The following is a 27,191-nucleotide window of genomic DNA, read 5'->3' on the forward strand; positions in this document are numbered from 1 at the left end:
GAAGATACTAAGACTTTTCATTGAATGATGGAGAATCCAAATTCAAATACTTTATATTCTAAAGCTGGAATGAATCATAGCTGTGATATGGGACCTGGAAAGATCATATAAGAACCACAAGAAGACTATTGAAGAAAGCAGACCTAGATTAATCACTAAGAGTCAAGAACTATGTGGTCATCATTGTCTTGGACACTGTTGCAGAAGAGAAGGCAAAGGAGGGGAAGGAAAGGATGAGAGAGGAATGGAGGAAGGGAAGGGAGGAAAGGAGGATTTATATAGTTCTTCCTGTTCCAGGCACTGTGCTTGGAAGCCCTTGCAATATTATCTCATTTGATCTTCACAACAATACTGGAAGGTAAGTGTTATTATTTGTTCCTGTTTTACAGGCAAGGAAATTGAGCCTGAAAGAGATTAAGAGATTTGTTCAAGGTTACATAGCTAAGGATCTGAGGTTAGAGTCTGAATTTAGGTCTTCCTGACTAGGCCTAGCATTCCATCCACTGGGGCATCTGGATGCCCTCAATAAGGCTTCCAGTCAGGAGTGGGCTGAAGTCAGCTTGACAGCTCTAGAATCTGTCAAATTTTCAATGTGAACATTTATAACTTGGAAATCACCATAGGCTACAAAGCAGGATTTGATTTGTTGTTTTGTAAATTGTCTTTAAGTCAGTGATAAGAAATCGTTAATAATGTAGATTAAATATAGAAGTGTGTCCACAAGTAAATTTTTCTTTTCTTTTTGAAGAGCTAGTTGTTAAACATGTCCCAACACACGCCTGCTTATAATAATTTGAGGAGACAGGAAGTTACATACATGAAATAGAGAAAAATACAATATTATTTAAAATCAATTATAGCTTATGGTTCAGGCTGGGGCAAAGGAACACATATGGCACAGTAGAATGTGGACCTTGAGGTCCTCTGATATTTCCTAATTGTCGTGACCTTGGGCAAATTTTTAACCTTGTTTACCTTAGTTCCTCATCTGTAAAATGAGTTGGAAATGGCAAACTACTCTAGTTTCTTTGATAAGACAACCTAAAATGGGTCATAAAAAATTAGACACAATTGAAAACAATTAAACACCCCCACACCTAAACCCAAGGTAGTAAAGGATCACTATGGGCAGGCTTTATAATAGAAATCAGCTGATTTCTAAAGTATTGAACTTTTATTAGTAGAGAGATAAAATGAGAGAAGATATAGACACAGAATGTTTGAGAAATTCATACTGGTTTGAGTTGAGAACAAGTGGGAGATAATAGTTGAATACATGTAGAAAAATCTGTATTGATTAGCAGTGACACTTTGGGAAAGTTATTTTCCTTATTTGCTTTTTTTTTATTTTATTTTTTTTTAATTTTTTTTTTTTCACTGAGGCTGGGGTTAAGTGACTTGCCCAGGGTCACACAGTTAGGAAGTGTTAAGTGTCTGAGACTAGATTTGAACTCGGGTCCTCCTGAATTCAAGGCTGGCGCTCTATCCACTGCGCCACCTAGCTGCCCCCTATTTTCCTTATTTGCAAAATTAAAATTTCCTTATTTATAAAATGTTAAGGACAATTAAGGAGTTCTCTGAACTTGTCCTTTTGAATTGCTACATTTCCCAATAATATTGGACTCAGCATGCAAAAGGCCCTAATGTGCCAAGGACAAAGTTCTCCTACCCTGTGCAGCCAGGAGTCATAAATAAACAGACCATCCTATCTTCATAGTCTATCAGTTCTTAAGGGAAAGAAATATGGCTTTAATCATCACCTTATTTCTCCCTTTGAGAGGGATTTTGTCTTTTTCCTATCTTGTTTCTCTCTTTCCATTTCCCACTCCTTTAGGTGGAGATTTGATTTCCTCTTCCCTCTTTTGTCCTGTTGTCATAAATATGTAAACTTTTGTATGGATTGTGAACTCTTTGGTTTCCACATGCATGCTCACTTCTCTAACAATAAACCTAGGTTTCACATTTTTCATGAAATTGTGATTGTTGACAAAAATCATGGGATTTGATGAACTCTAAGATCCCTTTAACACAGGCGATATGACTTCCATCCATAGCTAAGTCAGGACTTTTCATATTTTTTTGGTCTTAGAACCTTTTATGCCCTTAAAAATTACTGAAGAACCTAAAGAACTTCAGCTTATTTGGATTATATCTACCAATATGCACCATAATAAAATAAAAACTGATACAATTTAAAAATATTTGTCAATTTAAAATAACAATGAAAAAGTATATATTAAAATGAAAAATAACTATACTTTCCAAATAAAATAAATTAATGAGAGTGACTTTTTTGTTTGTTTTGTTTTAGATATTATTGCAAATCTTTTCAATGTTCAATGGGTCATTTAATTTTTGGTGATATGTTGTTTTGGTCAAAGTATGTAAAGAAAATCTATTTTCATACAGATATATAATTGAAAAGGGTAAAAAAAATTTTTACAGTGAAATATTATTTTGGTATTATTATAAAAATACTTTTGATCTCAGAGATCACTTGAAATAGCCTCAGGATCCTCATGGATCACACTCTGAAAATTGTTGGCTAGACAAATTACTATAATGTTAGGCCACAGGCTGGAAGTATGAATAGATGGGTAGGATTTCTATTGCAGCAGGTAGAATATTTGATTACTCTCCTTACCTTCATGAGCTATATGACAACCAGATTTGAGTGCCTTCTGAGGTGATAATCATCTTTATAATTTCATAATTTTGTATTTTTGTATTTTTCAGATGTTACTCCAGCTGAACAGGCTTGGAGTAAGGGAACGTTAGATGGGCTTGGCAATAGCTTTTGTGACTCTAAAACTATACTCACAGAATTTGTGTGAGATTCTTTTCTGCTTGCCAGGGCTTATCCCTTTTTCTGCTAATGTTCATTCTTTTCTGAAGCTAAGAAAGCATAAGTAGTAAATAAATATAATCATTTTCTCTATTTTTACCCCATCTGTGGAGAAAACTATAGTGCTTAGCTGTCCAAAATATGACTGACATATGCTTGGGAGAGCAGTAGCTATGTTAACAGCAAGAAAGTAGGGCAAAGTTCACCAGTTTCACCTAATCTTTTTCAATCCAACTCCCAAAATGAGATTTTCATGGGTCAAAATGGGCATTGATGAGTGGAGAGGAGCTGAGAGGCATTTACCAACCCTAAATCAGATAGTAGCCAACCTGTTCTTACAGTGTTAGGCAGAAATAAAGGAATTTTAAAATGTCAATGTCTGAGGCCTTCTCTGAAAAGAAGTCAACTGATATTTTATTAGACACTTATTATGTACCACGTCCTGTGCTAAGCACAGGGGATATAAAGAAACACAATAGACAGTTTCCTACCCTCAAGTTGCTCACAATTTAATGGGAGAAACAACATGCAAATAGCTAGGTACAAACAAGCTAAATACAGGGCAAATTGGAAATAGTCTATAGAGGGAAGCACTATAATTTAAAAGGATCAGGTTTACCTCTCGGACCTGTGGAGGAGGAAGGAATTTGTGACCAAAGAAGAACTAGAGATCATTATTGATCACAAAATAGAAAATTTCGATTAAGTTAAAAAGGTTTTATACAAATAAAACTAATGCGGACAGAATTAGAAGGGAAGCAATAAACTGGGAAAACATTTTTACAGCTAAAGGTTATGTCTGATAAAGGCCTCATCTCCAAAATATATAGAGAATTGACTTAATTTATAAGAAATCAAGCCATTCTCCAATTGATAAATGGTCAAAGGATATGAACAATTTTCGGATGAAGAAATCGAAATTATTTCTAGTCATATGGAAAAGTGTTCCAAATCATTGTTGATCAGAGAAATGCAAATTAAGACCACTCTGAGATACCACTATACACCTTTCAGATTGGCTAAAATGACAGGAACAAATAATGATGAATGTTGGAGGGGATGTGGGGAAACTGGGACATTGATGCATTATTGGTGGAACTGTGAACAGATCCAACCATTCTGGAGAGCAGTTTGGAACTATACTCAAAAAATTATCAAACTGGGCATACCCTTTGATCCAGCAGTGCTACTACTGGGCTTATATGCCAAAGAAATACTAAAGAAGGGAAAGGGCAGCCCTTTTTGTAGTGGCCACAAGCTAGAAATTGGAGAATGACTGAATAAATTGTGGTATATGAATGTTATGGAATATTATTGTTCTGTAAGAAATGACAAGGATGAATTCAGAAAGGCCTGGAGAGAATTATATGAACTGATGCTGAATGAAATGAGCAGAACCAGGAGATCATTATACACTTCAACAACAATACTATATGATGATCAATTCTGATCATCTGCATCAATTCTGACGTGGCTCTCTTCAACAATGAGAGGATCCAAATCAGTTCCAATTGATCTGTGATAAACAGAACCAGCTACACCCAGAGAAAGAACACTGGGAAATGAGTATGAACCACAACATAACATTTCCACCCTGTTACTATTTGCTTGCATTTTTTTTTCTCCTCAGGTTATTTTTAATCTTTCTAAATCTCATCTTTCTTGTGCAACAAGATAATTATATAAATATATATACATATATTGTATTTAACATATACTTTAACATATTTAACAATGTATTGGTCTACCTGCCATCTAGAGGAGGGAGTGGAGGGAAGGAGGGGAAAAGTTGAAACAAGTTTTTGTAAGGGTCAATGTTGAAAAATTATATACAAAAAAAGCTGTAATAATTTTTTTTTAATTTAGAAGGATCAGGAAAGGCTTCTTGTAGAATGTATGATTTTAGCTGGAAGGAGGCTAGGAGGTAGAGATTAGGAAGGAGAGCTTTCCATGAGTGGAGGATCATCAGTGAAAATGATTAGTCTTGTTGGGGAACATCCAGTTTCTCAATTTAGTGACTGTGAGTGGGAGCAGTATAAGCTGTAAAAAGATTAGAAGGGTATGGAAGTGTATTAAGTAGGAGAGCCATATGGTCAAACCTGTGCTTTTTAGGAAGATCAAATTGACAACTGAATAGAGGATATTTTGGAGTTGGGAGAAAACTGAGACAGCTAGATCAACAATAGCACTGGTCCAGGTGTGAGGTGATGGTTTATACCAGGTGGCAGTGTTACAGAGAAAGAGAAATATGCAAGAAATATCATGAAGGTAAAAATGTATATATAGGCCTTCATAACAGATTGGGTGTAGAGGATGAGACAGTAAGGAGAGGATGACACTTAAGTTGTGAAAGTGGGGAGCCATATGTAGAGGGGCTGGAGTTGAAGAAGCACACAGAGTGGAGAGGGAGAGGGAAGAAAAAAAGGGAAAAAATGTTATATGATAACTTTATTATATATTAACTTGTACATAATATATTTGCAGTTTCACCTACAATTATCTTCTCCTTCCATTTATTATATTATGGAAATGCTTGTTTTACTTTTTAAGTTCAGAACAAATTTTTTTAAAAAGGAAATGGGTGACTAAGAGGATGAGTCTTAATTACAAAGAAAATTGAGAGTCCCTGGGGCTATGATAAAAAACAAAACAAAACAAAACCAAAAAACCCCAAAACACTATACTTTCCTCTGTAAAGAAGAGGCCAGTCAGAGGCAACCCTAACAGCAGGAAACAAGAGAGGATCTGCAGAATTCAGCTCTATTGTAGACTAGCATAGGATAGCTTGCATTTATATAGCACTTTCAGGTTTATAAAGCACTTTATGAATATTATTTCCTTGGCTCCTCTCAACAACCCTGAGAAGAAGGTGATATTATTATCCATTTTACAGTTGAGGAAATTGAAAGACATAGGTTAAGTGAATTGCTTAAGATAACACAAGTCTGGAGCTAGATTGGAATTTAGACTTTTCTGATTCATGGTCCAGTATGAAGGAGTTCTATATTAGCAAGTCATTAAAGGCATAAAATGTTTCCATCCTGGACACAGAGCCTTAGGAGTTCGAATATATCTGATAGTGATATATATATTTTTAAATTTCCCCCCCCATGTTTTCTGGGCATGTAAATAATTCCCTTTCCCACCAGTGATGTGGAAATATCTAAATGTACCTCTGTATATGACTAGGGAGGGAGAGTGCAGCTTATGCACTATCTTTTGCTTTAAAGTAATAACACTTTGTTAGTGTAGTAACATTGGTGGATGCTTAGGAGTAGTGGTATTGAAGTGGTATTGTATACTTTGAGATTGGGAAACCTTGAGAGTTGGGGGTGCACTGGTCATATCAATTTGCATAAATTTAGGGTTTGAGAAACTGATTAAGTTTCTCTTTCTAGAAAATCACAGTTGGATTTTCTGTCAGCAAACTATTCCTAAGAGTTTTCATAGAAACAGAAGTAAAATAGAAGCATAATTAAAAATGGAAAAGGAGGAAGCTAGATGGCTGAGTGGATAAGAGGTCAAAAAGACCTCAGGTCAAATTTAGTCTCAGACATTTTACTAGTTGTGACATCCTGGGCAAGTCATTTTAATACTATTTGCCTCAATTTCTCACTGGTTAAATGAGCGGAGGAAGAAATGGCAACATTTCAGTATCTTTGCCAAGAAAACTCCAAAAGGGGTCACAGAGTCAGACATGACTAAAGAGGACTGAACAACAAAAATGGAAAAACAACACAACACTCTGGACTTGGGGTCAGAAGAGGTAATTAGAATCCTGATTCAAATGCTGACTAGCTGTGAGTCAACTTCTCTGAGGTTAAGTGAAGTTGTGAAAGTTGGTTTGGCTATTCTAAACTTTGTTACTCCTCAACCCTCCCACATCTTCCTCTCTGAGTCCCTCCCACCCCCCCCACCCCCAGCTGAGTATCTTTGCTCATACTTTACTGAAAAATCAAGGCCATCTGCCATGAACATTTTTTCTTCTCTTCTAAACATCTCAGGATCACTGACACTGTTTCCCATGTTTTTCCTCTTTAGTTAAGACCAACCCCTTAATATTTATCCTTCAAATCTTCTCCAGAAGATTGTTCCTATAACCATGACCTCTTTCTTCTAGTCATTCATGCAGCACCTTCCTAGCTCTGCCCCTCATTAATATTCATGTGAACTATGGTTTCCTAATCTCCTTGACTCAAGTTTCTCCGAAGCTTAATCTGTCTTCCACGTGCCAAAGTGACATTCCTAAAACATAAGTTAGATAATTTTTTCTTTAACCCCTCTTAAAAAAAAAAAATCCCCATTACTTCTAGGACAGGGAGTTTTGTTCTTTTTTGTCATGTACCTCTTCTGCAGGTACATGGAAAATCCTTTCTTGGAATAATGTTTTTAAGAACATAAAACAAAATATATAAAATTACAAAGGAAACCAATATACTGAAAGGCAGTTATCAAATCTTCAAAAAAAGAAAAGAAAAAAGAATAGTTCATGGACTCCAGATTAAGTAGCACTGATCTAGAACCAAATATAAATTCCTTTGACATTTAAAGCTCTTCACACACTGGCTTCATCCTCTTATCACACATTACTCCCACTATGGTCCAGTCAAATTAGACTTCTTACCATTCCTCACACATGGCACTTCATCCCTTCTCCCTCTTAGAATCCATAGTTCTCTTCAAGACTTAACTCAAATGACACTTTCTACATGAAGTTTTTCCTAAATTCCCCCTCCCCCAACAAACTCTGGTGTCTTCCTCTCTATTTTTGTATTTCTTTGAATTTAGAATACACACACATATGGGATGTAGAGGGTGCTCACTAGGACTAGCATCTCTGTGTGAAAACTTGCTGAGTCCTTTTCAGGGCTATTTATTCACTTTTGGTGTTCACATGCATCCACCTGTCACCTGTGGCTCCAAAAAGCTGTAATATGCAAAGTGGCCACATCTGGTAAACCTTCTCAACAGATGGGTTAAACCAAGTTGAGGCTAACTGTTGAGGATGTGTTTATTCCAAGCATATGGGAAGATTACTCCCCGCTAATGGGTGGATGAGAACAATTTGTTCCAGTGGTTTGGAAGGCAGTTGTAGCAGGTGTTGTGGAGTGCTTAGAGCTTGGGCAGCCATTGAAGACACCAAAGTTCTCCACTGCATCACCAATCCTCTTGGAATTTTGTCTACTATTGCACTTCAATGACAACTTTGTGCAACTCTGCCTCTCTTAAATCCAATTTATTTGCATGTCAAAACATTAACCATGATATCATTGGTCCTCTTTGAAACTGAAGGATGAACAGCAACATTTCTTTGTATTTTTTCACTTCATATTTATTCCACTTCATTTATGGGGAAGGAGTTTCATTCTGGATATACTTTATACTTAGAGCCTAGCATAGTGTGCAGATTAGGTACTTAAAAAATAATTGTACAAATACTATATGATGATCAATTCTGATGGATGTGGCCCTCTTCAACAATGAGATGAACCAAATCAGTTCCAATTGAGCAGTAATGAACTGAACCATCTACACTCAGTGAAAGAACTCTGGGAGATGACTATGAACCACTACATAGAATTCCCAATCCCTCTATTTTTGTCCAGCTGCATTTTTTATTTCCTTCACAGGCTAATTATACATTATTTCAAAGTCTGATTCTTTTTGTACAGCAAAATAACTGTTTGGACATGTATATATATATATTGTATTTAACTTATATTTTAACATATTTAACATGTATTGGTCATACATGTCATCTGGGGGAAGGGGTGAGGGGAAGGAGAAAAGTTGGAACAAAAGGTTTGGCAATTGTCAATGTTGTAAAATTACCCATGCATATATCTGGTAAATAAAAACTATTAAAAATAAATAAAAATAAAAATGTTTATATCTTTAAAAAATTGTTCATTGAATTGAAATAACATGGGAAGGGTCTCTTTTTGGTGACAGTGAATTTCACTATCCTTAAAATCTAATATTTTAAAGAATGAGGTAACTGTGGTATAGAATTTGAACATTTTAGATCACACTGAATAGAGCAAGAACCAATTAGGAGTGGTTGTCATGGAGACTACAGACCAAGAAGCTGATGACATCTCAAAAAAGACTGCTTTTCTGAGTAATAACAAAGTACTGTGCTTTTAGGGAAAAGCCTTTAGAGCATCCTATATTTGAAAGTAACATTTTTGTGGGCCATATTTTAAACCATTAAATATGGTCATTAGTGCCTCATGAAGCAAACAAAGGACCTTAGCATCCAAAAGACCTTGCAATCTGACTTCTGACTACATTACCCACCTGAAACTACTGTCTCCAAAGTTACTAATGATTGTCTTAATTGCCAAGTCCAGTGACCTTTCCTCAGTCCTCATCATTTCTAATTTTTCAGTAGCTTGAAAATTTTGACCCTCCTCTCTTCTGGGAGAGCAATGATGATCTTCATTTCTGCCTGTTGAAAGACCACTTTTCCTTTAAGAGTCAATTCAAATGCCATTGCCTCTGAGACTTGTCCCAATCTTCTCACTTTCTACCCCCTACAAAAATGCTACCTTGTATATTTTTCATATCTACTAAGATGTGTACATGCTCATTTTCCCTGATAGAATGTAAACTCCGTCTGGGCAGGGATTATTTAATTTTTTTCTTTGTATTTTCAGTACCTAACACAGTAACAAACATAGTAGTAAGCAATAATTGCTATTTGATTAATTAGGATCTAGCTGAACCTTCCCTGAGTTCACTTAGGACAGACAATAAAGCAGTAGCCAAATTAACGAGGTTCTTTAGACCTGTTTAGACAGGACTAAGCATGGCAGGAGAGTGAATGTGAGGGTGGGGTAGAAGTAGAAGTTTTGGGCAATTTGGCAACTATATGCTCCTCCTTTTCTCTTTAGATGTGGGAAAATGAGAACATCTGGAAGGTGCTAAAAGAAATATTTTTTTTTCTTCTTGAATGAGGGGAAGTCAGAAACAGTTTGGGAGTAGGTAGTGTTAATTAGCCAGGTGCTGGGAGTGCTTCAAGAAGAGAAGGTGAACAGAGTGATTCAGAGGATTGAAAGAAGATTAGGAAACAGAGGGATTTAAAGAATCCTCCTGGTCCTCTTTTTCATTTACCACATCATTTTCTACAAGGACCTGAAAAATATCATTTTGCTCAGCTATAAAGTTGGAACAACAGGATTAATATATATTCAAAGACAGGAATAAAGAGAAAGGACACTGTAAAGTGGAAAAAAAAATGTATTGAAATGCCAAATTTATTTCTAGGCCAGTATCTCTAGGGCACAGAAATCCTTTTTAAATTTTTTTTCTATTGGTTAATCCATATTAAATGCTATTTATACAATATTGTAAAGAAATTATGTGTAAAGAATGAATTATTTTGCTTTTTTGGAAAAAAATCAATGTTTTAATATTCAGTAACTTTAAGATAAATATGAGCCTAGGCAAAAGATATAGATTGAGAAATGAGAGAGGCCAAAGGTTTGTAGACTATTTAGAATACATACTCATATGTGAGTGTGTATTTCTTTTTTTACCAACTTCCAATCATAGAACCATTCCTTTTGGTAAAAACACGGACAAAAAAGTTAATGAAAAACAGATTGATAGACTATGTCTAATGGCATAGGCAACATTTTGTACCTATAATGTTTTATGTCTCCTTTGAAAGAAGGAAAATCTTAAAATCAAGATTGGCCACTAAATTAACCACATTTCTTATGTCTTTTAGGGCTGCTTTCCTTTAAATTACTATGGGTATTGTGTGAATAACATGAAGAAAGGCCAATGAGGACCCAGTCCTTAAAGGATGAACAATATGATCAACCTGCCACAATATTTATGTGAAGGTTTTGTAAGCTTGATTCCAGAAATGCACAATGAAGGGGACTTTTCCTTCCCCACTTAATATTCTCTCTCTCTGTCTCTCTCTGTATCTCTCTCTCTCTGTCTCTGTCTCTCTGTCTCTGTCTCTCTCTCTCTCTGTCTCTCTCTCTCTCTGTCTCTCTCTCTCTCTCTCTGTCTCTCTTTCTCTCTCTCTCTCTCTCTCTCTCTCTCTCTCTCTCTCTCTCTCTCTCTCTCAATCTCTCTCTTTTTGTCTGATTACTGCATGGTGAAGAAAAGCTGCTAAATTGGAACAGGGTACGTTTAAGAAATCTAGAATGGATGAATTCTCTCTTCCTTGGTCATGATCAAAGGAAAAATTATTGTAACAGAAAAATGGTAACAGCAATAGTGTTAGTTTTATCTCTCCAACTTGGTAGCCATGTGGCTATGAACACATGTACTGTCATTTCAATGTATCTTTGTTCTTTCTTGATCTTAGATGCATGAGTATTTGAGATGGAGCAAATCAGGTTATGAATTTTGAAAAATCAGAAGAATTACCAGAAGCTTAATACCTGGAGATCACAGTGGAGTCTGTTAGTACCTAAAACATCCAAGTTTACTGAGAATCCAACCCTGCGGAACAACATGCTGGATTTAGCCAAGAAGTAAACTTGGTGAGAGCAAATGTTTGTAGCAATTACTTTGAGTTCACTTTCTTCATTTGGTTGCCTTAAATGGATCTGATTTTGATAGGATTGAGGAAGTAGCCCAAATTTCTATGATACATATATGTTGTACTCTTAGTTACAGTTTTTTTTGTCTGAATCAGTTTATTAAAGTATTTGTAATTTTTCTGACTTCCTCAAATTATTTTTTTAAACTAGCAAAACAATATTTTGCTATATTTATATAGGAGTTTAGCTATTCCCCAGTTTTTGCTTAACTACTTTAGTTCTATTTTTTTGCTATCCCCCAAAATACTGCTATTAATATTTTGGTCTATTTGGGACTTTTCCTTTGTCATTTGGTTCCTTGGAGATATAGACTTAACAGAGAAACCACCAAGTCAAAGAACTTAAAAATTTATCTTTCTTTTTTTTATTATTAAAGTTTTTTTATTTTCAAAATATATGCATGGATAATTTTTCAATAATGATCCTTGCATAGTCTTGTGTTCCAAATTTTTCCCTCCATCTCCCCATCCCTTTTCCTAGATAGTAAGTAATCCATTAAGAACATAAATAATTTAACTCCTTTTTTAAAGTTGTGTTTTTCTATAATAGTGGAACCAATTCACAATTTCATCTGCAATGTATTAGTGTGTCTACTTTTCCATATCTCTTTCAACAAGTACTGTTTAGATCTATTATCATCTTTGACAATTTGGTGGATGTAAGGTTAAACCTTAGAATTCTTTAATTTTGCATTTCTCATTGGAATATTATTCATAGAGTTTTTGATAGTTTGCATTTATTCTTTTGAAAACTGTTCATATCTTCTGATTGCTTATCTCTTGGATAAGGCAATTATTCTTCTGGAAGAATTCTATTATAACACTATTATTGCAATGGAAAGAACACTAACTTGTCATGATTGTGAGTAAATCACTATACTTCCCTGCGTCTTAGTTTCCTGCCCTGTAAAATGAGGGGTTGATCTGTAAGTTCTTTCCTATTCTAGTCTAAAGTTCTAAAATTATTTGCATTAAAATTTTTTTTAAATGTTACTTGACAGGCTTCACAATTAGTGAATGTGAAAACATCTGAAGGACAAATAGAGAAACAGTTAAATCTTGAGTTAGATCATTGAGTTTGATCTTTATAGACTTTGCTACAAAATTTTGTAGCTGCTAAGTCATTGGTATTAGTGAGAAAGAAAACTTTAGATATTCGACTCCCTATACTTCAAGACACATGTGGTAGAGTTTCAAGCCTGAACTTGCTTCAACTACTTGAGTCTAACAGGAAAAAACTAACAAATGTCAAATATCTTTATAAAGAGGAAATAATAAGAGAATCCTAGAAGGTTGTCATAGAATATGTATAGTATAAAGGGCAATGGAGAGCCATTTTCCTTGAATTTGGGTTGTGAGTAAAATTTAATAGTGACCAAGACGTGGCCTAGATATATAGGCATTTCCAACTACTTCCTTGGGGAATCTAGAGTCAAAGTGAGATGAAATTCTAGGATTTCAGACATTGATGATAATCTAATCTAATGATTTCATGTTGTTGTTTTTTCAGTCATTTTTCAGTAGTGGTTGACTCTTCTTGACCTTATTTGGGGTTTTCTTGGCAGAGACATGGAGTGGTTTGTCATTTCCTTGTCTAATTCATTTTTCATATGAGGAAACTGCGGCAACGAAAGTTAAGTGACTTGTGCAGTGACTTATGCAGCTAGTCACCTAGCTAGTAAGTATCTGAGGTCAGATTTAAACTCATAAACTTGAGTCTTCCTAACTCCAGACCCAGTGCTTTATTCCCTATGCCACCCTTTATAAAATCATAGAATCAGAAGTGAAATACCTCATAAGTCAGATAGTCCAACCTATCATGGAGTACAAATACTCTATAATAATTATGGCAATCCTTGTAAACCACATATTGACTTATAAAAATTACAAACTAACATTTACCTATGTTCATTGTATTTTTATTTATTTTGTTAAACATTTCTCAATTTTTAAAGGAGCATTTCTATTCTACAATCACTTGAGTTTTCTTCCAACTTCCACTTAACTTTGAGCAATGGGCAGCCTACTACCTCCCAATAAAGTTCATTACATATTTGGGCAGTTTTAATATAGACATATTCAAGGAGACATACTCAAGAGGAAATATAGGAAAGAGATTGAGAAAGCACAGTGAAAAATACTTTGATTATAATCACTTGAGATAGAAACAAAAACAATGTCATTGAAGCATACTCTAGACAACTTAGATTGAAAGAGGAAAAAAAAGGAAGAGTTCCTGGAAAATATCTTAGGCTTGAAATAATGATATGCAAATGATGGGAAGTTTCAATTATATGGACATTTGAAATGGAATCTTTGCCAAAGGATCAATCAAAGAAAGCACAAGACCACTTCTCAGGATTAACAGGATAATAAACAATGAAAAGAAGGCTTGGTAGTTAATGATTATTTTGCTTCTGTTTTCTCTTCCAGGATGATCATTGGACTGGAAAGGACATAACACAAATGACTAATAAGAGCTTGATGCTCAAGATAATTAGGAAGATATTGAGAGAACACTTATATATTACTGATGAGTTTAATTACCAGGCCCAGAGGAATACATCCTGGGGTACTGGGGATAAAAATGGTTATGATTGAATGACTGGCAGTTTTCTTTGAATGTTAGAAAACAGAAGAGATGCCATAGGACTAGAGAAAGATAAAAATTCCCATGTTCAAAAATAGAATGGCCTATTCAAATTCAAAGGTCAATGACCTTGGCTTCAATTCCTTGCAACTTTCTTAAATATATTATTAAAAGGATAGTTAGTGAACATCAAGAACAGGTGAACTCCTGAACTGATATAAAGGGAAGTGAATAGTACCTGAAGAACTTTGTGCACAATAACAGCAATGTTGTATGATGAACTGCTGTGAATGACTTAGCTATTCTCTGAAATCCAATGATCCAAGGCAATTCCAAAGAACTCATGATGAAAAATGCTATCTACCTCTAGAGAAAGAACTAATGTTATCTGAACATAGACTGAAGCATATTCCCTCCCTTCCTCCCTCCCCCCTGCCTTCCTCTTTCCTCTCTCTTTCTCTTTCTTCTTCCTTCCCTCCCTTTCTTTTTTCTTGCACAAAATAACTAATATGGAAATGTTTTATGTGATTGCACATGTATAAGTTAGATTGTTTACCATCTCGAGGAGAGGGGGAATTTGAGAGAGGGTGGGATAAAATTTGGAACTCAAACCTTAAACACAACCAATGATAAAAATTATTTTTACATATAATTGGGGGAAATAAAATATTTTAAAAAGAATGTTAAAAAATAAAGAACAGGTCATGACAAAGTAACCTGTTTTCTTTTTTGTTACAGATAGATCTACTAGATTCAATTAGACTGATAGATGGGGGAAATAATATGGATACAGTTTTTCTAGATTTTAGTGTAGTTCATGTAATCACAGAAAATAAGGGGCATATAACAAAGGTATTATTCTAATAAGGCACAGAGAAGTGTCTTACTACTGTCATTCTTTTTTAACAAGTGAAACATTTCTTTGATTAGGTTAAAGGCAGATGGCTATTGGTTACAAAAAAGTCAGCCATACCCCACTAGAGATCCTTTAAAAAGCTAAAGCTACTAGGTACTAAGGACAATTTGAATTTGTCAGAGAGTTTAAGGTGCTCAAGACTGGGGAATACTCTGTGGAATGTAATCTCCATACCTTTACCAAAGGGCAGGAAGTGAAATAGAGGGGAGGGGATTTTCTCTTCTCTCATAGCCCATTGAGGTTTGTTTTTTTTTAAATTAATTTTATAATTATAACATTTTTTGACAGTACATATGCATAGGTAATTTTTTACAATATTATCCCTCATACTCCCTTCTGTTCCGAATTTTCCCCTCCTTCCCTCTAACCCTCCCCTAGATGGAAGGCATTCCCATACATATTAAATATGTTATAGTATATCCTAGGTACAATATATGTGTGCAGAACCAAATTTTGTTGTTGTTACTGCAAAGGAAGAATAGCCCATTGAGTTTTGCTCAAGCTTCTTGCCCACATATAGCAGAGAAACTTTTGCAGAATTGAATAGATTCAATTGTCAAATAATCCAGACAATTTAAGATGTCCATGGGAAGGAATATAGTGACAATATTCAAGATAAGAAGCATCTTAAAGGAATTTGACAATAAAAGGCAGAGAATGGAGACAATGTGGATTCATAAGGGAAATATCTTAACAGTTGAGAGCTAATATGCAAGGAACTAGACCCAGGCAGCCCAAGTGAATGGCCTCAGCAGAGATGCTTGTGTCCATAGGGAGAAGCATGGTGAAGATTCCATGAAAAGAAGGAGGAATTGGGGGTCCTATAATATTAGAGGGTGAGTTGCCTTAGCCAAATGTGGTCACTATGCCTGTTCGTTGTTCCTAGCATACTATAAAACTGTAACTGATACTGCGTGTTTCAATGAGAAAGCATGCCTTAACTTTATAATGGAAAAGGATAACTTTACCTCAGTAAAGTCTTTTCTTTGAACTAATTATAACTATTGAATAACTATTATGGTCAAACTTCAATTATGTAAGCTCATGAGCTATAGGATGAGTAGTATAGATTCAGAGAATACATTGACCCTGGGCTTCTTACCCTTCCTGGAAATTCAAAATACAATTCTGAGCACTGAGTTGGGAAGGTAAACTAGCAGGGGCATTATATTAGTGAAGTATTTGACAAATTCTTTAATATTATTTTCTTGGAAAAGATAGAAGGATGTGGAATAATCTGCTAGATGGATTCAGAACTAGTTAAATAGCCAGATCCAGACTAAAATTATAAATGATTTGATATCGCCTTGGAGAATGATTTCTAGTGGATTCTGTAGGCATCTGCACTTAGTCTCATCCAGTTTCACATTTTTATCTATGACTTAGATAAAGAGATGAAAGATAAATTTATCACATTTTAAAACAACATATATCTGTTAGTAAACGTACTGAATGGGATGCAATGAGATCTTGACGGGTTGAATTAAAATGAAATTTAAATAGAGATAAAAGTCATACACATGAGTTTGAAAAATGAAATCCACAAATACAGGATGGTAGAAGTATGTCTAGATAGGAGTTCATCTGAAAAAAATTTGAAGATTTTAGTGGAATGCAAGCTCAATAGAGACTGGCATTTTAATATAGTAATATTTAATTACATTTTACCTCTGAATTGAGAGAGGCATAACATTCAGAATTAGTGAGGTAATAGTCCTGCCATACTTAGATCTGGTCATGAAACATCTGGAGTACTATGTACAATTCTAGGCATCTAATTTAGGAGGGGCATTGATAAATTAAGATCCAGAACATCTGGAAAAGATAGCAAAGGACTTTTAAGACTATTTCACATGAGAAAAGTTCAGTGAAACTGGGTATATGTAGCCTGGAGAAGAGATATAGTTGAATATGAGAGCTGTCTTTCAATATCCGAATAACTGTCTTGTGGAAGATGGATTAAGTATATTATTCTTAGTCTCGGAAGGCAGAAACAAGTGAAATGGATTGAAGTCATGAATAAGTATATTTAGGTCCAATTTTTTTTAAAGTAGAAATGGTTACTTCAGGACATAGTGGGTTCCTCCTCACTGGTGGTCTTCAGGAAGAAGCTTAATGATCTCTAATTGTGTGAGTTGTAGAGGGAATTCTTGTTCAGATACCAGTTGGCTTATAAAGTTTCAGTAGCCCTTTCTAACACTAATATTTTTGTTTGTCTATAACTGTTAGGAAAATTTTCCTTCATTAAGCATACATTTACTAGTCTTTCTGATGTCTTTCCAATCCTATATTCTGGGAACAGCAGCACAAATTTCCTTCTTCAACATGAGATTCCTTTACATTTCAAGATAAGCATCATATCTTATGTAAAGCTTTTCTTTTCTAGGTTTAAAATTTCTATTTGCTTCTAATCATCCTTATAACATGTAGTCTGATGGCTGGGTATAGAAATTTTTTCCTAAAGAATTGTGACCAGAACTAAAGAGAAAACTCTAGGAATGCTCTGGCCATAGTAGGGCACAATGGGACCAATATCTGTCTTATTCTTATGAGCATGCTTTTCATATACATAGCTTATAATCATAATGTTTTCAGCTTTTATATCACACACATTATTAACTCATGCTATATCCACACTCACTAAAATCCTTAGAACTTCTAATCACACTTCTCCCAATTATGTACTTGCAAAATTATTTTTCATTAAGCATACCAATTTTATATTTAATAAAACATAAAGATTTTCTTTACATATAGATTCATGCCTTATTGGAATTTAAGCAAACTCTGAAAACAGAAAACAAATTTCAGCTTTCTGCCTGAGGAGTAGGCAGTGGAGACAAAACATTGCACTGTACATGAAATGATAAGTCAGTAGAGTATTTTGCTGACTGTTCAGTGCTTTCCACTTTGCATACTAAGGGGTCCTTTATGTAAAATATTGCATACTCTCAGACATCAGTTGATGTCTTCAGCAGTTTTGCTGACCTGCTTTCTTCCCCTTCCTCTACCCCCCTTCTTCTCTCCTGCCTTTTTTTAATCTTTGTCAAATGGGATGGCTCACTGAGTAAGGGAAGGAAAAAGAGATATATTTGGAAATGAATATGATATTAAAATGAAAGGTATTTTAAAAAAGAATACAAGACACACACGCATATACACATTTCCCTCCCTTCACTGCAGAGGTGGAGGACTATAGGTGTGAAAGGCTGCATATACTGTCAGATATATTCAATGTGTTTATTGGTCTTGATGATACTATTTTTTTCTCTCTTTCTTTTAAAGTCTTTGTTATAAGGTTTGACTCACTGCATAAAGGAGTGAGAAGGAATATATTTGGAACAAGATGATATTTTTAAGAAGGTAGCACTAAAAAAATGAGAAGAGACTGCAAACTCTGAATTTTTTTTTCTTGTGTTTAACCTATACTTTAATATTTCAAGAAACTGTAATTTCATAGGTAGGGCCACTCCCTTTACCAATGCAAATGTATGTGTGGTGTCAGGGAACTTGACTAATCTTGTATAGTGTCTGGTTCAGCCCAAACTTATTATTATCATCTACAAGACTGAGTTAAAAACACTGTATCCCTTGCAGATATACCTTCAAGTGAAGGATGGAGTCAGCTTGTAAAAAATATTATTAGATGCAGTCATAAACAGGGATTTGGGCTATGGAGTAAATTTAAGGAAAGTTAGTCATGACATTCAGTGTTCACTCCTGATGGGGGAACCCCGAAACTGTCCTCTGAATTTTGGGGGAGAAACTCTTTGAACTCTTGAGAAACTCTCCTCTGGCAGAGGCCCGCCTCAGGGAATCATGGTGGGACTAGCTGCACCCTCTATTGAGTTGAGTCCAGGACCATTCCTACTTAGCTTAAGTGGTCTCATTCAATTGTAAATCTAGGCCTGGAGGCAGTGACAACATTGAAGGACTTTCATTCAATTGATCTCTTATAAAAAAAGGCAATTTTAAACTCATAATTTGCAGAGGTCCAAAGTAGCACAACTGCCTACCAGAATCCCTGCCCTATGTGAAGAGACACCCTCTTCTCAGTGTTTATTTCTCTGCCAGAATTCCTCTGCTAGGACCTTTCTCTCTCACTTTGAGGACTGACTTCTCAGAGTCAATAAAGCTTCTTTTTGCCAGTCAAACTTTTCAGGTTCGTGAATTCTTTCATGTTGAACTTGTGCAGACCAGAAGGGGATTCTCACACCTCAACTTCTTGTACTGCTACTAACTGCATCATTTTGGTTCCCTGACTGGGAATTGAATCATTTCCGTTCCCTGCCTGTATCATTTGGTTCCCTGACTGACCAGGAACCAAGAAAACTTGGATGAGGTAAAGTTTTTTCTTGTTGTTTTATTCTGTAGCTAGACACTCAAATATCTGGGAAGGTTTGAGTCTTCAGAGCCCCAGGCTCAAGCAGAATTCTCTCAGGGACGCCTGGTATAAGAACACCTGCATTCTCTGACAAAAAGGCCCCCTTACTCAGGGAGCATTTTGTCATCTCTCCATCTCTAGAAACATCTAGAGATGGATGAGGGGCTATAGAGTCCGGGAAACTAAGGCTTTTTGGCAACAATGGGACAAAATATCTGTTTCTAAAAATCCTTCCTTAGGTAAAAACAAATTCGGCTTGAAAGATCTCAAACCTAAAAAACTTAAATTAAAACAGCATTGTAGGGTGCTGCTTAAATTTGGTGGAAGGAAATCAAACTCCCTCCTTCCAGCCCCTTTAAGGACTCAGGAACTCTCTGCATCCCTATGCAGTTATAAATCCCTTTCAGAATAGGACCGTATGTCTGGCAATATTTCGTTAACTATGTCTCTCTCACCTGAACTAAATCCTGGGACCCCCAGCACATTTTCTTCTCAGGGCAACTTCTGCCTCCTGGGGAAAAACAGTCAGAGCAGAGGTACTTCTTTCAGTGTCAAATCTCTCCCAGACTCCCAGAGAAACCTGGGCATTGCTCTGGGGACCACATCCATCCTTTTGAGGGGTCCAAGGCTAATGCCCTCCTTGATCTGTCCTGGGCAGATGTTAATGAATCTGCCCCAGATATACAGAGGAAGCTGCAGAAGTCAGATTTGGTCTCTCAAAATTGTCCCTTAAAAACAACTGTTGAAGTATTTAATGATAGGAATAAGGTTAGCTGAGGAGAGAGGCTACGGAATTAAAGCAAAATTTGGAGAAATGTCCTTACTTTTGGCTGCTATTTCCAGGAACCCCAAAGATTCATGCTCTAGGTATCATGGAAACTGTCTAAGGAGACTCCTCAGTCCTTGTCCTGAGTTCAAGCAATAGGAGCACTGGAGGGACTACCTACAGGGGTTGAGCTGCTCCCCCCAATGCCCTGCCCTCTGGCAGGAATTTGGGGCTTGGTTAACTTCCCCCTCACTCCACCACAACAGTCCAACACCTGGCAGCCAGTAAGATGGGAGGGTCTTCTTGACTCTCTGGCCCTCTGGTCTCTCCTATCCCTCCCCTATAAAATGGGGATAACAGGGGGGCTCAGGACCTAGCTTGAGCCCTCTCCTCTGCCTCGACAGCTTGGTGATTTAATGGTTAGATTGGGGACCCAATTTTCTCTTTTCAGACCTCCTGAGAAAATTTTCACACACAAACTTTTAGTTAGAAAGTTAGGAGATTTTGAGAAGCTTATTATGGCTGTCATATCTTGATTTGCAGTCTTGACAGGCAGGGATACGCCCATCCCAGACAGGTTGTTTATCTCTTAAAACTGGACTCGGTTTCCCTGGGATGCCCATCCTGTCTCAGAGCAGTGGCTGCCAGGGCCCTTTTAATTGAAGAGGCCTCAAAACTAACTTTGGAACAGCCATTAGAGGTTTTAACCCCCAGGGTCCAGAGCATTTTAGAAGCCAAAGGACACGAGAAAGGAGATTTGTTTCAGGCCAAGGGAAACAGGCTTGCAGATTCAGCTGCTAAAGCTGTTGCCCATTTATCCATTATGCTAGACTATGGCACCTTTAATCCCTCAACTTCCTGATTCTTATACCCCTTTCATTCAATTGATTTCTTATAAAAGAGGCAACTTTAAAGTCATAATTTGCAGAGGCCCAAAGCAGGACCATGCCTTGTCAAGGAACCTCTCTCCTTGGCATAGCTGCTTGTCAGGATCTTTGCCCACTGTGAAGATATTCTCTTCTCAGTGTTAACACCTCTGTTTACTTCTCTTCTAGGACCTTGCCACTGAGGAAGTCAGTCTCCTAGCAAAGCTGACTTCTGCAGTGCCAATAAAACTCCCTTTTGCCAGTCAGACCAGAAGGGGATTCTCACACCTCAACTCTCTGAACTGTCACTAACTGCATCATTTTGGTTCCCTGACCCTTTCACTCCTATTAGTAGATTAGAGAAGTCAGTCATGGGAACTGAAAAGGGTTGAGGAATTAAAAGGTCAAGATATATGAAAGAGGCAGGGATTCATGCCTCTGGAGTAAATTTAGGGAAGGCTGGTCATGATATTCAATGTTCACTCCTATTAGTAGATTAATCGATATGGGAATAGAATAGGGTTGAGAGCTAGAAGGCCAGGTTGTATGAAAGAGGCAGGGATTAGGGTGAAAAAGACTAATGCTGAATTTATTAAAGAGAAAGGAAGTCCAGGGATAACAAAAGTAAAGAACTGTAAGAACTGAAGTAAACTTTAGAAAAGGAGAGGTGGTTGTGGAGGAATGGCAGAAAAAAGATCAAAGTGGTAACAGGAGGCAAAGAGGATATAATTGTCAGTGTCTTCTGTAGCACTAGTGTGAGATAAATGGCAGCCATCTTTGGAGAGTATACCAAGATATGTGGTGTTTTTAGGAGAAAGCTAGGTTTGATGAACATCAGAAAGTAAAAGAAATATGAAAGGAAGAGTTCTAGGATGTAGGGAAAAATTTGTCAACAATAGAGAACACTACAAAAGGAACGATGGAAAAATTTGGGGAAGTGGAAGAGGGGAATGAATGAAGTCTAGGGCTTAATTTTCTATGGTGGAGGGATGGTAAAAGCACAATTCTTTCTCTCTTGATCAACCTGGGTATACAAGTGCCAGTCTAAGCAGTACATTTTGCTGTCCACTGAAGTAGGGCAGGTAGGTGGTGCAATGAAATATAGCTGTTTGTTCTTCAATTTCCAAAGATGACCAATATAGCAGAGGAAGATATCAAAAGGGTGATGTCTTGACTTAAAAGTAAATTGGATTAAAGTGAACCATTGCTGTGTAAAATCATTAGTCTTACTCTCTCCTCCAGTCATAGGAGTCTAGTCGTAAGACACAGGTCAAGATGACTGGCAGTGGCCCTTGATATAGCAGTACACCTTGGCTGTAGGTGACTTAAGCTAAGGCCTTTCCCAGGTTTCAGTGTGTCTGAGGCAACACTTATTCAGTGATTAAAGAATATTTAACAAGTGAGGGAAAAGATGGCCTACTTTGCCTTCAGAAAAGATTCCAGTACGATGTATAGAGTGCTGGGCCTGGAGTAAGGAAAACCTGAGTTCAAATCCAGCCTTAAACACTTACTACCTGTGTGCCCGTGGGCAAATCATTTACCCCTGTTTACCTCAGTTTCCTCATTTCCAAAATGAGATGGAGAAGGAAATGGCAAATCCAGTGTCCTTGCCATGAAAACTGCAGAAGGAAACATGAAAAGTTGGACAAGACTGAAAAATGACTCAATAACAATAAGAGCAACAACAAGAAGGGACCATGTTTGGGAGCTTGGGAAGGTAGGGCTGGGCAGTACTAGGAGGGGGAGAGGGGTTGGGGAAGAAGAGGAAGCAAGCCTTTTTCCAACCTTCTAAACTTGTTTGCTGTGCTAGTTCTGGCTTTAATTACATGAAAGTGATATAAGAGAGTGCATATGTGTTTATAGGAAATGGTTGACATCCAATCTATAATTGGCTAGACTGAGAGGCAGAGATCAAAGGAAGTGATGATGTGTATGTATACTTTGTAAACTTTAAAGCAGCATTCAGGAGTTCCTAACTTTAGTGTGTATATGTGTCACAGATTCAGAATAATATTTTTAAAAAATGAATGAAAGAAAATATATAGAGGAAATCAATTACACTGAAATAATTATCCTACTTCTAAAAAACAACTTCATAGACCCAAGGTTAAGAATTCCTGAAATATATAAATGTGAGCACTCTTACTATCGTCATGTTCTGTATTGACACAAACCCTGACAAATGTGCTCTCTAGTGAGAGAGATTGAACCAGAATGACAAATTGCACAACAAACTGTACCTTCAGCAGATAGGGACAAACCTATGTGAAATTTGCCAGTGTCATCACAACTAGGAGGTCACAGAATGCTGACAAGGCACCTCCCTGTCTGCTTCTACCCAAGGACCTTAACAACACATTTCTAATTTCAGTTATTTCAATCCCTCCTACCATTTGGCCTTTTCTCTTTGTGTCCTTGAGAACTGAGGCTCAAATGACCATAGGAGAAAAGGGAATCATCTTCCTGGGTTTAGCGCGTGATTCTGCTCTCATGGTGATTGAGCTGCCCTCTTACCTGGATTTCCTTGTTTATTGTCAAGGCTGAGAGGCAACATGGTCTAATAGTGACTTAGACAGCTTTCTTAAAAGTGGGAAGACCTAAAGTCAAGTCCTGCCTGACACATACTGAATGTAGGATCCCGGGCAACCCCCTTCAACTCTCAATGCCCCCAGGTAATTCTCTTCAGTCATATCGAACTGTGACCCCAGTTAGGGTTTTCTTGGCAAGGATACTTGAGTAATGTGCCATTTCCTTCTCCAACTCATTTTTATACTTGAGGAAACGGAGGCAAACAGGGTTAAACTATTTACCAGGATCAGAGACCTAGTAAGTGTCTGAGGTCAGATTTGAATTCAGCAAGAGGAGTCACACTGTCCACTGCACCAGGTATTCTCTTAGGTAGTTACCCTCCAGTGCTAGAGCAAGATTCTCAGATAAATCACCCTAAAGTCTCACCCACTCTCAGTGGAATACTTCATCCTTTCCATTTTGCCCTTCGACTCAGAAGATTATTTGGATTAGTAGTTTAAAAATCCATTCTACCTCTTTAGGTGATAAACTGTAAGTTTATTGAATAGATGAGACCTTAGGTAGAATTAGATAGGATATAAGTCCTAGAAGGAAATTTAAAGGTTATTTAATAAGCCTGAACCCCAGAGACAACAAATGACTATCCAAAGTCAAACAGATAATTACTAATAAATCTCTTAATTTTCAGATATAATGTCCTTTTTCCAATCTCTTCATTCTTCCTGGGCTTTTGACTTTACCTTCATTTCCTAGATATATTCTCTTCTCTCAGGGTTTTTGTGACACTGCTGTCTTTTGGGTTTCCTCCTACCTATCTCAGCATTTTTTTTTCTCCCTCCTTTGCTGTTTCATTATCCATATATTACCCATGACTGAGGGTATTCTTCCTTCTCCTCCTATTTTCTCTATTTCACATAACTATCAGTTCCCATGAGTTCCATGCAAATGACTCCCAGACTTATATATCCAGCTGTACACAGGCTTTCTTCTGAGTTCTAATCTCATCTCATATATTGGCTATTGGACATCTACATCTCAAGCTCAACAAAACAAAGACATAACTCATTTTCTTTCCCTCTCAAATTTATATTTTTTCTTCAAACATCCCTATTTCTGTTAAGAACACCACTACTGGTCAGTTACCCATGTTAACAATCTCCATGGCAACCTCAGCTCCTCGTTCTTAGATATCCAATCACGAGATCTCATCATTTATATATCTACAGTGTCTACATTATCTCAAACCCATCTTTCTCTCTACTAACACACCTACTATTCTAGTTTAGAACCTTATCACCTCCCATCAGAATAATGGATATCCTAATTCTATTCAAGTCTCTCTTTATTCCAAAGCATGCTCCACAAAGCTGCCAAAGTGATGTTCCTACAGTGTAGGACTATCTCAACCCCTTAATTTGGCAAATTTCAGAACTCCACATTATTTTTTGGATCAAAATAAATTTCTTTGAGTTTTAAAATTCTTTACAATTTGGCCTCATTCTACCTTTCCGATTTCATTTTATATATATATAAAACTCCTCATCCCACACAATGTATACTTGTTGACCAATGGATTCTATGATACAAGCATACTAGTCTTTTTGCTCTTCTTAACATAGCATTCAATCTCCCATCTCAGTGCCTTTGTACTACTATTCCCCTGCCCCTCATCTCTGGAATGCTCTATTTCCAACCTTCCAATTTATATGTTGTCTCCCCTATTAGAATGTATGTTTCTTGAGGGGAAGGACTGTTTCACTTTTTTCTAGTATTAGGATACTATTTCTAGTATTTAGGACAATGCTTGGCACTTGGTAGGTACCAATAAATGCTTGTCATTTCACTGATAATGATTTAGGCAGAACTGGAACCAAGGTATTCTGTCTACAATCCAGTATTTTTTGTGTTTTTACTGGTGAGCTAGTATGTCTCCTAAATTGACTTCAATAAAATACATTATTAGGATGAGAAGATCCTTTTTTTTTTTTTCTACTATATCATCTAGTATAACCCCCTCAATTTACAAATGAGTAAATTGAGGTTAAGAGGAAGAGATTAAAAAAAAAGTCCTAATGATTATCGGCATTAGATAATCAAGGGTTACCTCTCTATATATTTTAAAAACCTAAGAAATATGAATTCCTGTTAGGATTCTTACAAGGTGCTAAGTTGGTTGTTTAATTTAGCGTGGTACTTAACAGTTCTCTAGTTCAGAGTTCACACCTTTCACACCTTTAAAAGAGTATATAAAAGGACAAGCCCACTGGATTCAGAGTCAAGATTCTTTTCCACTTCCACCTTTGTGCTGGCTGGAGACATTGGGAAGATGAGAGGCTGAATCTGGGAAAGACAAAGGACGAGCAGCAAAAGCTCTCAGGAACCAAGGAGAGAGGAAGGCTTCCAGAAAACTAGCCTAGCCCCAAGTGAAGGAGATAAGATTTTGGAAGAGCCAAAAGGACTTTAACTCCTGGCTGCATTTGAGGTGATTATTGAAACTGAACTGAAACTAAGGCTGCCGCCAGAAGCTCCCCAAGAAATCTGTTCCCAGAGATTGATTATAATTTAGAGAAGAGAACGTTAAAAATTCTTTTCATAATTAAAAGCTAATTTAGTAGTCAATACTATTTAAAAGCAGTTAGTTTGCCACTTTAAGAGAAGGATAGTATTCAAAGTAAGGGAGGTGATCATCTCAGTGGACTTTATCCTAGTCAGACTATACCTGGAATATTGTGTTCCCTGAGACAGTAAGCAATCTGATTTAGATTATTTTGTAATACATAGGAAACATTTTCTAACAATTATAGCAGTCCAGCTTGGCTCTTGTCAACAATAATGTAATTCAGAACAATTCCAATAAATTTGTGGTGGAAAGAGCCATTTCCATCCAGAAAGAGTACTATGGAGATTAAATGTATATCAAAGTATCTTCACCTTTTTGTTGTTGTTGTTGGTTTGATTTTTTTTTCCTTTCTTATGTATTTTCCCCCTTTGAATTTGATTTTTCTTGCTCATGATGAACATGGAAACATATTTAGAAGAATTGCACATGTTTAACCTATCTTGTATTGCTTGCTCTGTAGAAGTGGAGCAGGAAGAGAGAGAGATTTGGAACACAAAGTTTTGCAAAGGTGAATTTTGAAAACTATGTTACATATATTTGGAAAAATAAAATACTACTTAAAATTATAGAATGCAAAGTAGTGGATTCCTCATCAATGGAGGTATTCTAGCTGAAACTGGATGACTACTTGCCAAATATATTGTAGAGGGGATTCCTACAAACATCTATATAACTTCTGAAGCTACTTTCACTGAATTCTTATAAATATATATCTATATATGCACATATATCTTGCCTAAATTCACACAATCAGAAAATGTCAGACAATAAAAAATTACAGAAATCAATAGTACGATATCTAGAATATGCAGAAAATTGCCTTAAATTATAAGAATAAGAGCCATTCCCTAATAAATAATGATGGTCAAAATATATAGATAACAGTTTTCTGAGGAATAGATCCAAGTTATTAAGAGCCATATGAAAAAAATGCTTGAAATCTCTAATATTTAAATAAGTGCAAATTAAAACAACTCTGAGGTACCATGATTGAATAAGATAACAAAAAAGGAAAATGACCATTGCTGGAGGGACTGTGGGAAAACAAGTCATACTTTAATATGAAGTTGGTGAAACTGTGAACTAGTCCAAACATTTTGGAAAGTAAT

General features: G+C 36.4%; 1 protein-coding gene across 1 annotated transcript in view; it reads right to left on the minus strand.

Moving 5' to 3' along the window:
• The window catches only part of FAM20A (FAM20A golgi associated secretory pathway pseudokinase), a 71,141-nt gene that overhangs the window by 17,274 nt on the left and 26,676 nt on the right, over positions 1–27,191 (minus strand). The window lies entirely within an intron of this gene.

This window comes from Sminthopsis crassicaudata, chromosome 4 (genome assembly GCF_048593235.1).
Source record: "Sminthopsis crassicaudata isolate SCR6 chromosome 4, ASM4859323v1, whole genome shotgun sequence".
NCBI classification, from domain to species: Eukaryota; Metazoa; Chordata; class Mammalia; order Dasyuromorphia; family Dasyuridae; genus Sminthopsis; species Sminthopsis crassicaudata.